This window comes from Eptatretus burgeri, chromosome 9 (assembly GCF_056783735.1).
Source record: "Eptatretus burgeri isolate ZD-2024b chromosome 9, Ebu_testis_v1, whole genome shotgun sequence".
Classification (NCBI taxonomy): Eukaryota; Metazoa; Chordata; class Myxini; order Myxiniformes; family Myxinidae; genus Eptatretus; species Eptatretus burgeri.
The window spans coordinates 74,189,183-74,201,089 of NC_140969.1; the positions used below are offsets into that span (position 1 = coordinate 74,189,183).

An 11,907-nucleotide genomic window follows, 5' to 3' on the forward strand; every position below is an offset into this window, starting at 1 on the left:
TTTTTTTGTTCACAGTTCTTACTAAGGCAGGCTTAAAGGATATTTTCATCTCTCAAATTATTATATAACTAGGAAATATAACCTGTTGCTTTGCTCAATATTAGTGGGGCGGAGGGTTAGGAGGGGGAAGAAAGGGGGAGGGATAGAGAAAGGAGGGGAAAGCGAGGAGGGGTGGGGAGATAGGAGGAGGCGAAGAAGGGGAAAGCTCGGAATGGGAAAAGAGCAACGGGGGGAGGGAGTGACCACTCATCAAACGTTACCATATATTGCAGGAGGGGGAGTGGGAGCGAGGAGGCCGGGAGAGAGAGGGGAGAGAGAAGACGTGTGGAGGGGTTTGGGAGGTGGTAAGCATGAGGGTAGGGAGTTCTGGACTTGTGTTTGTTCGGGGGACTTGAAGGGGAAAGGGAGGTAGTACAGGATTGAACAAAATGGGGTACATTAAAACAGCACATGAATACAGCATGCCGAGACTGCCCGGAGATATCCACGGGGGGGTGGAAAGAAAGGGAGAGAGAGAGAGACAGAGAGGGAGAGAGAGAGAGAGAGAGAGAGAGAGAGAGAGAGAGAGAGAGAGAGAGAGAGAGAGAGAGAGAGAGAGAGAGAGAGAGAGAGAGAGAGAGAGAGAGAGAGAGAGAGAGAGAGAGAGAGAGAGAGAGAGAGAGAGAGAGAGAGAGAGAGAGAGAGAGAGAGAGAGAGAGAGAGAGAGAGAGAGAGAGAGAGAGAGAGAGAGAGAGAGAGAGAGAGAGAGAGAGAGAAAGAGACGGAGGGGTGGGAGAGAGACTCTTCACCAAAATTGGACCAATTCTTCCATGTCACACACCCAACATGTCCACCAAGTTTTGTCCGGATCTGGATATTCACCAAAATGTAAATATTTCTTCCTTGTCATACACCGAATCTTTCCACAAAATTTCATCTGAATCCGTCTACAACATTTTTAGATATCCTGTACACAAACAGACAGACGACATGGGTGGTCGCGATATGGGTGGTCGCTACATAATTGCATACTAGTCATACAGTTTTTGATGGATCGGCTGAAAATTTGTCAGAGGTTGATTATAGTGCACATAAAATCCTGGAAGCCGATTTTTGATTTTCGAAAAAATGTATTTTTTAGGATTTTTCAAAATTTCAAAGTCCCGTTGCTAGGCAACAGTGGCGTTCATTGCAACGGTGCTCAAAAGCATACAACTAGATCCTGGTATGAACCTACCTGTCAAGTTTCATCAAAATCGGTTGACTCCTCTGGCCTCCAGAGCTGTCCATTACATACAAACAAACATACATACAAACATACAAACATACAGACAGACAGAAAAACTGAGAATAAGGGTAGCCTAGCAGCGACCACCCAAAAGAAAGGGTGAAAACATAACCTCCGTCACCTTCGGTGACGGAAGTAAAAGAAAGAGCAATCAGAGATCGCAGACCCTCGCCAGGACTTTTTTGTGTCGTGTATTTTGTGTGGCGTTTGTGTACTGGTGTGTTACATAATTAATATGAGATAATAAGAACTGCCACTAAAATAACTGCTGGCAGTGATGACCGCGTACTAAGACATCCTGCTTTGATGCAACCCCACTTTGATTGGACACTTGACCCTGACCCATGACGTTTTTCATTATTATTCAATTGAATTTAGAATAGGATTAATGTTAATTCAATTAATATGAAATGGAAGACCAAATTGGTGGTCCTGCTTTGAAGGAGTCCTTGCATCTGAAGGAATCCGAAAAAGCAAAAAGAAAAGATGAAGGCATCAGGAGGAACCTGGATCGGATTCGCATTTCAGCTGCTACTCCTCTACCCTCACCCATCCAGCCAGAGCCAATTTAGCCTTATTAAAAAAAGAAAAGAAAATTCAACAAAAATTTTTAAAATTAATCTTGATCAAAAAATGATACAACTCTAAAGTTAAATAAAACAAAAACGATATGGCTGCTGAATCATGTGATCGATGATGTAAACCAACATTTTTTTATCTGGAAAATTTTATCCCAAGATGACCCTCAAAACTGTTCATGATAATCATATGTAGCGTTCTGCATATGCAATTATGACGTACTAACGAAGACACCTGTGAGGTCAACATAAAATCACACTTATTCCCCATGAGGAGCACTTGCCGTGTGCAAAGTTTCAATTTTGTCCTTGGTGCGGTTTCAGATACAGAGGTCCATGGCAAATTAAGACCCCAACGACGTGACCAAGGATGATGCCTCGATAAAGAAATATGTAAATAAGGCCATTAATTATCTTCAAAATGGGAGTATAAATTAACCCAAACACCCATTTTTCTATCATATACTGCCTTGGAGTTGCCTTAGAATGCATGCAAAGTTTCAGGCCACAAGGTTTCATGGTTTTGGAGTTATGGAGGTCACACACCCTTGTTGCATACCGCCTGCTGTGTTGCTTTAGCGTTAGCTTGTCTTTCGCTAAGCCCAGATGTGCTTGGGGCCAGCGCAGGGATTATATGTTTGTTATTATTATTATTGCCAAATGATATTACTATCCTTATTATTGTCGTAAATATTACGAGTGTTAATTAAAACATGCTTTGTTGCAATGTTCTCATTACGCTCGCCAAAGGAGAGGGTTTTGCGTTTGGGTCTGTTTATTTGATGTTTGGCCACTCAGAACTTTCGTGTTTTTCTTCGTAACTGCTTGCCGGAGTTCGGCAAAATTTTCACCATTGGTGCGACTACGGCCTAAGTCACATTTGCCACGGCGGCCGTGGGGTCTCCAAAATCTACGCCACTAGCAATTATACGGCGGCCTCAGTATTTCCACTGTCACACAATGTAGCAGTCACATATGTTTTATTTTTTGGGGAGCCGCACGGCGTATTTATAAATTGTGGAGACCGAAAACGTGGGGTTGCTGTACGGTCTTTGATTTGATGTCGCACGGTGACTTGAAGAGTGCCCTGCGGCGGCGATAGAATTTTCAAGGCAGACGCAAGGTAGCTTCAAGGTGCCCGCAACGCGACCGCAGGGGGGCCCTAAGGCGAACGTGCGGCCAGACGGACGGTAACGAGTGGGTTAATTGTTTTATTTTTTACCAGTTTTTTTTTTTTTTCGGCTTGTCAAATTTCTACGGCGAACGTAGAAATGAAAAATGTTATAACTCCGCGTTATAATTCCACGGCGACACCCCTACGGCCTGTAAAAGATAGCCAAATGGCGTAGGGCCACCCTGAGGCCACCGCAGAAACTCTGCGGCCGCCGCACGTTTCTGTCAATTCAGAGGGCGTACGGCCGCCCTATCCACGCCGTAGAGCAAATGTGACTTAGGCCTACTCACGTAGAATGTTTTCATAATTATGACGTCATAGGTCATGTGCTCTGGCAGACATAATGGAGAAATGGAAAAACTTTGGACCTGTGTATCTCTGAAAGCGCACCAAGGAAAAAAAAATTAAACTTTGCACTGAGCAATTACTCCTCATGGGGAATAAGTGTGTTTTTTGTTGTTGTTGATGTTGGAGTTGCCTTCGTTAGTTTGTCATAATTGCATATGTAGAATGCTGCATCTGATGAGTATGAAAATTTTTGAGGGTCATCTCAGGATAAAAAAAAGTCCACAGAAATTTTTTTGGTGATGACATCGGTCACATGATTCAGCAGCCACATTGTTGTTTTTTGAGAGAGGATGGGAGAGGCGAGGGATGACCCATCTCTCACTCTCTCACTCTCTCACTCTCTCACTCTCTCACTCTCTCACTCTCTCACTCTCTCACTCTCTCACTCTCTCACTCTCTCACTCTCTCACTCTCTCACTCTCTCACTCTCTCACTCTCTCACTCTCTCACTCTCTCACTCTCTCACTCTCTCTCTCTCTCTCACTCTCTCTCTCTCACTCTCTCTCTCACTCTCTCTCTCTCACTCTCTCTCTCACTCTCTCTCTCACTCTCTCTCTCTCTCTCTCTCTCTCTCTCTCTCTCTCTTTTTTTAGATTTATTATCTTGCCAAAACGAAGTTTTGCAAGATATGTTAGTCAGCTTGTATGTTTTTTTTTTTTTTTGTTTGTCTGTAATCACGTATAAAAAATTCTGCAGAGCACAGTTATCATTGGAAATTTTTGTAACTTCGCATATCAGAGGCCTATGGAGGTCCCTTTCAGTGCACAATATTTTGAAGGTCAACGTCAAAGGTCAAGGTCACTTTGGCGCAAATCAGGGGAGTCAACGAAACCCTTATTTTTTGAGTAATTTTGATCGGATCGTCTTCAAACTTCATGGGAATATAGTTCATGGTCTGGCGCTCAGCTGATTAATTTTTGGTGCCGATTGGCCTTGACATTCATATGTTTTTTTTTTTTGTTGCTTTTTTTTTTTTTGGTCTGAAATCACGTATAAATCACTCTGCAGAGCACAGTTATCATTGGAAATTTTTGTAGCTTCGCATATCAGAGGCCTATAGGAGGTCCCTTTCAGCGCATAAAATTTTGAAGGTCAAGGTCACTTTGTCGCAAATCAGGGGAGTCGACGAAACCCTTATTTTCTGAGTAATTTTGATCGGATCATCTTCAAACTTCATGCGAATATAGTTCATGGTCTGGCGCTCAGCTGATTAATTTTTGGTGGCGATTGGCCTTGACCTTCATGGTTAGCGCCTCAGGTCAAACATATTTGACCCCAAGGTCAAATTTTCAAGTTTTAGGAACCATATCGTGTAGTACCTCAAATTGAACACCTCGATGAGTGCTTTCTAGATATGTCAAGCTTGAGACATTATGACATCATTTGGTGACGTTATGAGGAAAACGCATATTTTTCATGGTTACTCGAGAACGATTCTCATCGGAATCTCTCGTAGGCAGATATTCCTCAAGGAGTCGCTCCTGGTGGATAGCAGCTCTGTTCACCTCAGTGTGACCTTAAGTCACACGTGGTCACCTTTTGGCAAGATACGGGTCACCCTGCGGGTGACATTGGTTTATTTTGTTTTGTGATCTGGGTTCTTCTTTTAGTTTTTTTTGTTTATCTTCTTTTTTTTAATAACGCTCACTTGGCTCTGCCTGGATGGGTTTGAGGGTAGAGGAGTAGTAGCTGAAATGCAAATCCTATCCAGGTTCCTCATGATGACTTCATCTTTTATTTTTGCCTGTTCGGGTTCCTTCTGATGACTCCAAAGCAAGACTGTACCTATTTGGTTTTCCAATTTGACATTATTTGAATTAATTTTAATCCCATTCTGAATTCAATTGAACAATAATGAAAAAGTCATGGGTCAGGGTCAGTTGTTCAATCAAAGTGGGCTTGCATCAAAGTGGGACGTCTTGGTACCTAGTCATTACTGCCAGCCGATATATAGTGGCAGTTCTCATTATGTCTCTTATTAATTACATAACACACCAGTGCACAAATGCCACACAAAATACAGAACACCAAAGAAGTCCTGGTGAGGGTCTCCGATCTCTGATTGATCATTTTTTTTTTTTTTTATCTCCACCACCGAAGGTGAAGGAGGTTATGTTTTCACCCCTTCCGTTCTGTTTGTCTGTGTACAGGATATCTCAAAAAGTTGTTGACTGATCTGGATGAAATTTTGTGGACAGGTTCGTTGTGTGACAAGGACGAAGTGTTTCGATTTTAGTGAAGATCTGGATCCGGATCCGACCACTATAATTTTTTGAGTGATTCTTCACCATTGAGAGATTGGGCCAAAACGATATGTAACACGATATCTCAAAAAGTTGTTGACGGATTCAGATGAACCTCGGTGGACAGGCTGGGTTTGTGACAAGGAAGAATTTATTAGATTTTGGTGAAGATCCTGATCCGGAACCGACGACTAGAATTTCTTAAGTGATTCTTCTTCGCCATTGAGAGATTTGGCAAAACCAAGATATATATATATATATATATATATATATATGTATATATTGTTGTGGGGCCGGGTCTCGGTGGCGAGCACGACCGCTAGATGGAGCAGTAGAGTCGGCTCCCCCGAACACCCGAATTTATAGGTCGTCATCCCGGATAACTCCGGAGCCGATGGGTCACTGAAAGGACCGTTGTCGCCAATACTTCGATGGTGTGGGATAGGGTTAATTGCCAACTTCAATATACCTAAATACCCACGCAGTCCAACTACCGGGGAACCACACCCTCGGCAGGCCTCAAGCGGAATGAGCCGTTACTGTGCTCCAACCGTGCGTAACCCGAGTGGATGGTTACCGAGGTCCGTCGGTCCAAATGCACAATTATGGCAGCAGCGGCCTTGCGAATCCCCAATACGCACCGTGGCAAACCAATGGCAGAAAGGACAAGTACGAGCTGGGATATTCAACAAAAGGGGAATTTATTTTACCATAATCGGAGTGGGGAAGCACACAAAAAGCAGAGTTATCACGACTATAAGAAATGCAATGCACAATAAGCAAATAAAGCACTTACACAGTTGTTACTTATAGACGGGGCCCAAGGACACACACACACACACACACACACACACACACACACACACACACACACACACACACACCAGAGTTATCACGACTATAAGAAATGCAATGCACAATAAGCAAATAAAGCACTTACACAGTTGTTACTTATAGACGGGGCCCAAGGACACACACACACACACACACACACACACACACACACACACACACACACACACACACACACACACACACACACACACACACACACACACACACACACACGATCAGAGGGAAGACGGGCTGAGATAAGAGAAGCTAGCTTGGACCTGTCCACCTCATGTGGTTCTCGATGATCTTGGGGTAACGGGACTCGAACCCGCAACACGAGGCCGCTCCAAGCACCAGGTATGGAGGGTAGCGTCGGGCGTTGGCACGCTCCTCCGGCTCGCAGGCAGGCGACACGAGATGATCTCCCGTGTTGAGATGGTCGACCGCCCGCAGCAACGCGCCAAATGAGACGCCTCGGATCCATGCGATGCAGTCAGCCGCAGACCCGGACAGAGATGCACAATCGAGCATACTGGACGCGCATCACTCGCCTATGTCGCTTTTCTTTTTGGGGCCCGTCCGCTCCCGTGGCCTGCTCCCATTGGGTGGACGGCGTGTCGCAGTCCGCCTTCTTGCCAAGGACCGCCCCGACTCTGGTCTGCTCATCGCCCATTGGGCGGAAAACGATGCATACCCTTATTTGGCATGCAGCCAAAGTGAAACGCTTTGTGACCATATACAGTGCAAAATCCACACCGAGCACCGCCTGGGGCATGCAATTACCGACACGCCTGAATGCCTGCAAGCAGAGGGTTGTCGTTGTCGTTGTTGATGTAAAATGTAAGAAAAATCCTATCTATAAAATAACCCACAGCGCACGTACAAAATTCCCGTTAGACACAGGGGATGGATTCGAACTATACACATATACTTAACGAAATAACTGAGCTCCGGGGACCTGTCTGTTGTGTTCTCATGGGTGCCAGATTCGTAACAATATATGTATATATGTATATGTATATGTAGATGTATATGAAGACCACAAGGGGAAAACCAGAGATGTCAGGATAAGTCAATTTTGAAGAAACTGAAAAACAAAGTTTCAAGACTTTGGTGGACTGTTTAATAGCTGTCATATAGATTTATTTTCCAGTAAAAGGAAGAGTGATCATTGGCCGATCAAATTAAGCATGTAGCATTTGTCAAGCTTCTGTGTTATTTAATTTAAGAGCAAAGAACGAATCAATGTTGCAAACTGACATCACTGGTTATTCCCTTGTTTAATAATTGCCATGCAATTTTAACCCAGGATGTGTGGCAAATTTATGCTTGTTGGTTATGAGCATACATTACATGACTTTGGTGATCACAGATTATTTTTTTTCAACATTAAACGGTCATTGTTTTTTTTTGTTTGATTGGTGTTCAACGCCATACTCAAGGGTATTTCGCTTATATGACGACGGATTCTCCATTTCTTACTCCGTACTACTTAATATGATGGAAAACCGGGAGGAAACCAAGGATAAACCACCCCCGCGATAGCTGGTCACCTCATGTGACTCCCTCATATACCTAAGCAGGTTGATTAGGCGGTGGGTACATCGAATGAGGATGGGTACTCAGACGCGCTGACCATTAAGCCACGGCGTGGGTCCCATAAAAGTTACAATAAAGGTTTGACCAGGCTTGAACCACGATATGCACCAACTACGGAGCCCATGATATAACCAAATAGGCCATTGTAGTGCTCAGAGTTTATGCTGTGAAAGTTTTACAACCTTTCATTTTTTAGTTTTTCAACTCTGAATATTATGGTGGAACAGTTAACATGAATGAAAGGGAGATAACCAGGAGTAAAGTACTGACAACTCTGGGTTTCTACTTGTTCAGCTTTGACAACACTTGTTTTTTCATTGCACGGCTAAACTTTATACCTATAAATTATGTGACACCTCTGGTTATTTGTTAAAGTAATATTGTGAGAGGAAACCTTATGTTGCCAACTATTGGCAGGTGCAATAACCCTGAAATTTATAAAAAGTGACATCTCTGGTTTTCCCCTTGTGGTCTTCATATCTATATATACATATGTATGTATTCTGTGACTGTATCATGTAATTTTAGGAGTTTGGTGTTTTATCATATAGAATGGTAATCTGAGGATGGATGGTTCATTTCTCATGATGAGAATTCACCAATGGCTTTCATCTCCAAGCACGAAATTAATTATTCGTCAAAATATTTCACAAACTTCAGACAAAATTTGTTTGATGGATCTCTCTATCGAGTGCAGCCTGTGGCTGCTGGTTGCATCATTGGTTGGGATTCGGCTTTGCCGCTGAAGCAGTGTCCACCTTACCAGTACGCTGGTACTCATTTTGCCAACCTCAGAAGGATGACAGGCTGAGTCAACTTCCTGGTGTATATTATTTCAGTGGCCAACAGGGCTTGAACTCAGGACCCTAGGATCCCAAGCCACCACCCTAACCACTAAGCCAACACCAGGCTGTTTGATTGATGATAGCACCACTGTCTTTAAGAGCAATTCCAATGAAGTGTTTATCGATAGATCATGCTGAGATGACTAAGTTTAACATCGTCTGACAGGGAGTTCACCTGAGCGATGCTATTGTTGAGTTTTGTCAATAATAAAAATTCAGTTTTGCATTTTGCAGCGATCTCAATGCATACGTGTGCATATACGGCTCCAGATGTTTGACAGTTTCGTATGTGGTTATTTGTTGTGTTGTCTACTGTCCAAAAGATGCACGAATGGTCACCTTTTCCACAAGTGCAGCCTTGATGTGTCGAATGGATTTCGGTGACATTGCATTTTCCAGCAATAGAACCACTTTCTCAGCATCACTTTCCATATTCCGCTCACAAAGGAGCTTTGATAACCATGGGCGTGCAATTGTGCAGAGATCTATAAACAGGAATTTGGAGGTTGGCCATTGAACCGGACCAAAAAGGGACTTTTGTTTGAAAGAGACTGTCGGGTCCATGCGTCTATGTTAATTTAATAACAGGCTCAGCAAAACTATACATTTAATTTAATATCAGCTTCAACAGTGAGCAGTCACCATGTATATTTGAGAGGTTATTGGTACAGATCTAGCTGAAGGCAGCCTAATCAAAGATTTTAATTATGTGCTTCTGGAATTCCCATGCCACAATTCAGATAATTACCATGTCACAATTCCACTTTCAATTTTAATTGGTTTGGTATACTTGTACCAGGTCTTCGGGCTGGATTTAGGATGTGCACTGCAGTGCTACCTATGAAAAGGCAGTTTCCATTTACATCCCAACAATGAAATGTCAAAAATAGGCGTATTATAAGAAGAAGAAGAAAAAGAAGAAGAAGAAGAAGAAGAAGAAGAAGAATTAAGCACTCTACTACGAACTCGGCCGTCCTGTTTCTTTCAAATTGGTTGAGTAATACTCAGTGCAATTCATTAATGGCTGTGGGGTTTTTTTTCTTTCTTTTGAAGGATGGATCGAAACTGCCCAAAAATGAATCAATCCCAATGGGAAGTGTGTGTGTGTGTGTGTGTGTGTGTGTGTGTGTGTGTGTGTGTGTGTGTGTGTGTGTGTGTGTGTGTGTGTGTGTGTGTGTGTGTGTGTGTGTGTGTGTATGTGTGGAGAGTTAATTTTTTTTAATGAGGAAGGTGTATCCAACAAATTCGTAATAAGACCGAGCCTCACAATTTTGTACCAAACAGGTTGTAGCACACCTTGTCTCAAGTGGTGTTTCATCCACTAACCAATGAACTTGCTCAGGCTAAAATACCCCAGACACCAGTGAGTGTTCACGCGTAGTCCAGTGAGAGTAGCCATTTCTGGTCGCATGCTGGTGTGAGTTAAACATTGAGGATTATTTGTTTCATGACTTTCGGCAAAAATATCATGAAAATCATCTATTAGGTTTGACCTGGCGGGGGTGGTGTTGTGTGTGTGTGTTTCAGAAAGTGGAATGGATCCTTTCCAGGTCTCAAAGTATCTACCTCCGTGTGTGTGTGTGTGTGTGTGCGTGTGTGTGTGTGTGTGTGTGTGTGTGTGTGTGTGTGTGTGTGTGTGTGTGTGTGTGTGTGTGTGTCTCTCCCCAACTTGTCCAGCCATTCCCATTAAGATGTGATTATCTCTATAATATATCCCACAATTTCATTTTTGGGGCAATGACAAGGTAACTTCTAACTAAAAAGTTCACAGAAAGACCTTATTCAGGTCACCCAAGGGTTACAATCCTTCACGAGGATCATTATATTGTCAACCTTGCCAGAAAGAAGCACTTTTAAATGCACCATCTCTCCGGAATGACCGTCAAAGAGCAATCAACCATCAAATTCCGACCCACACGGTTTGAAAGAAGCTTCATGCCAATGGGATGAGGTCCAGAAGACCACTGCTCCATATCTTTCTAAAACTATGCCATTGACTGCAGTGCATGCAATCTGTGGTCATTTGCAGACTGGTGTTACATCCAAGTTGCATGCTTATTGCAAACTGCAGTCATGTTTTTTTTAGAATAATTTAACTTTCGCTTCCACTGCCATCATGTTTGTTTCTGCAGTATGTAGATCAATGTGCTGGTCCTCTTCAACCAGAATATGAACACATTTTAACTGACCATGAAAACGATACTCGCTTCAAAACCTTTATTGCTCAATATTTTGCGAGGTGAGGTTAAGGTGTGGTTGTGTGTGTGTGTGCATGCGAGTGTATGTATATGTATATACAGTTAAGCCCAAAATTATTTATACCCATTGAAAAATCTGAGAGTTTTGCATTTATCTCATACCTACAAGCTGGAGTGGTGGAACTTTCACTTCACTCAAGGACATTTAGTTGGCAAGTACAAATCCACATATATTTTGGCTCAACATTATTAGCATAACAATAGAAATGTTAAGATTTCTCTTTTTATGTCTGTCCAAAATTATTCATACCCCATACCAAGTCTCAGAATTGAGGCCAATGTTTGTGATAATGCACATGCTTTTGATGTTCCTCTTCTTCTTCTTCTTCCTTCGGCTGCTCCCGTTAGGGGTCGCCACAGCGGATCATCCATATCATCCGCATAGTGATTTGGCACATGTTTTACGCCGGATGCCCTTCCTGACGCAACCCTGGTCGCCTCTTACGACACAGGGATATGGAACACCTATTTTAACCGGGGTATACACCGGCCCAGTATACTGGTACTCATTTCGCCGACCTCGGAAGGATGACAGGCTGAGTCCACCCCCTGGTGTATTAATTCAGTGGCCCAACGGGGCTTGAACTCAGGACCTGTTGGATCCCAAGCCGCTGCCCTAACCACTGCGCCAACACCAGGCTCATGCTTTTGATGTTCCTAAGATTCTTTATAATGTTATGCAATTATTCCAAGATGTGTGCATACAATCTGAATGCAATACAAATGTGGTCTATTGAATGTTCAGTGAGGAATGTTACAGA

General features: G+C 43.0%; 1 protein-coding gene across 4 annotated transcripts in view; it reads left to right on the top strand.

Annotated features, from left to right (window-relative positions):
• The window catches only part of LOC147020366 (ephrin type-A receptor 5-like), a 285,255-nt gene that overhangs the window by 23,669 nt on the left and 249,679 nt on the right, over window positions 1–11,907 (top strand). The window lies entirely within an intron of this gene.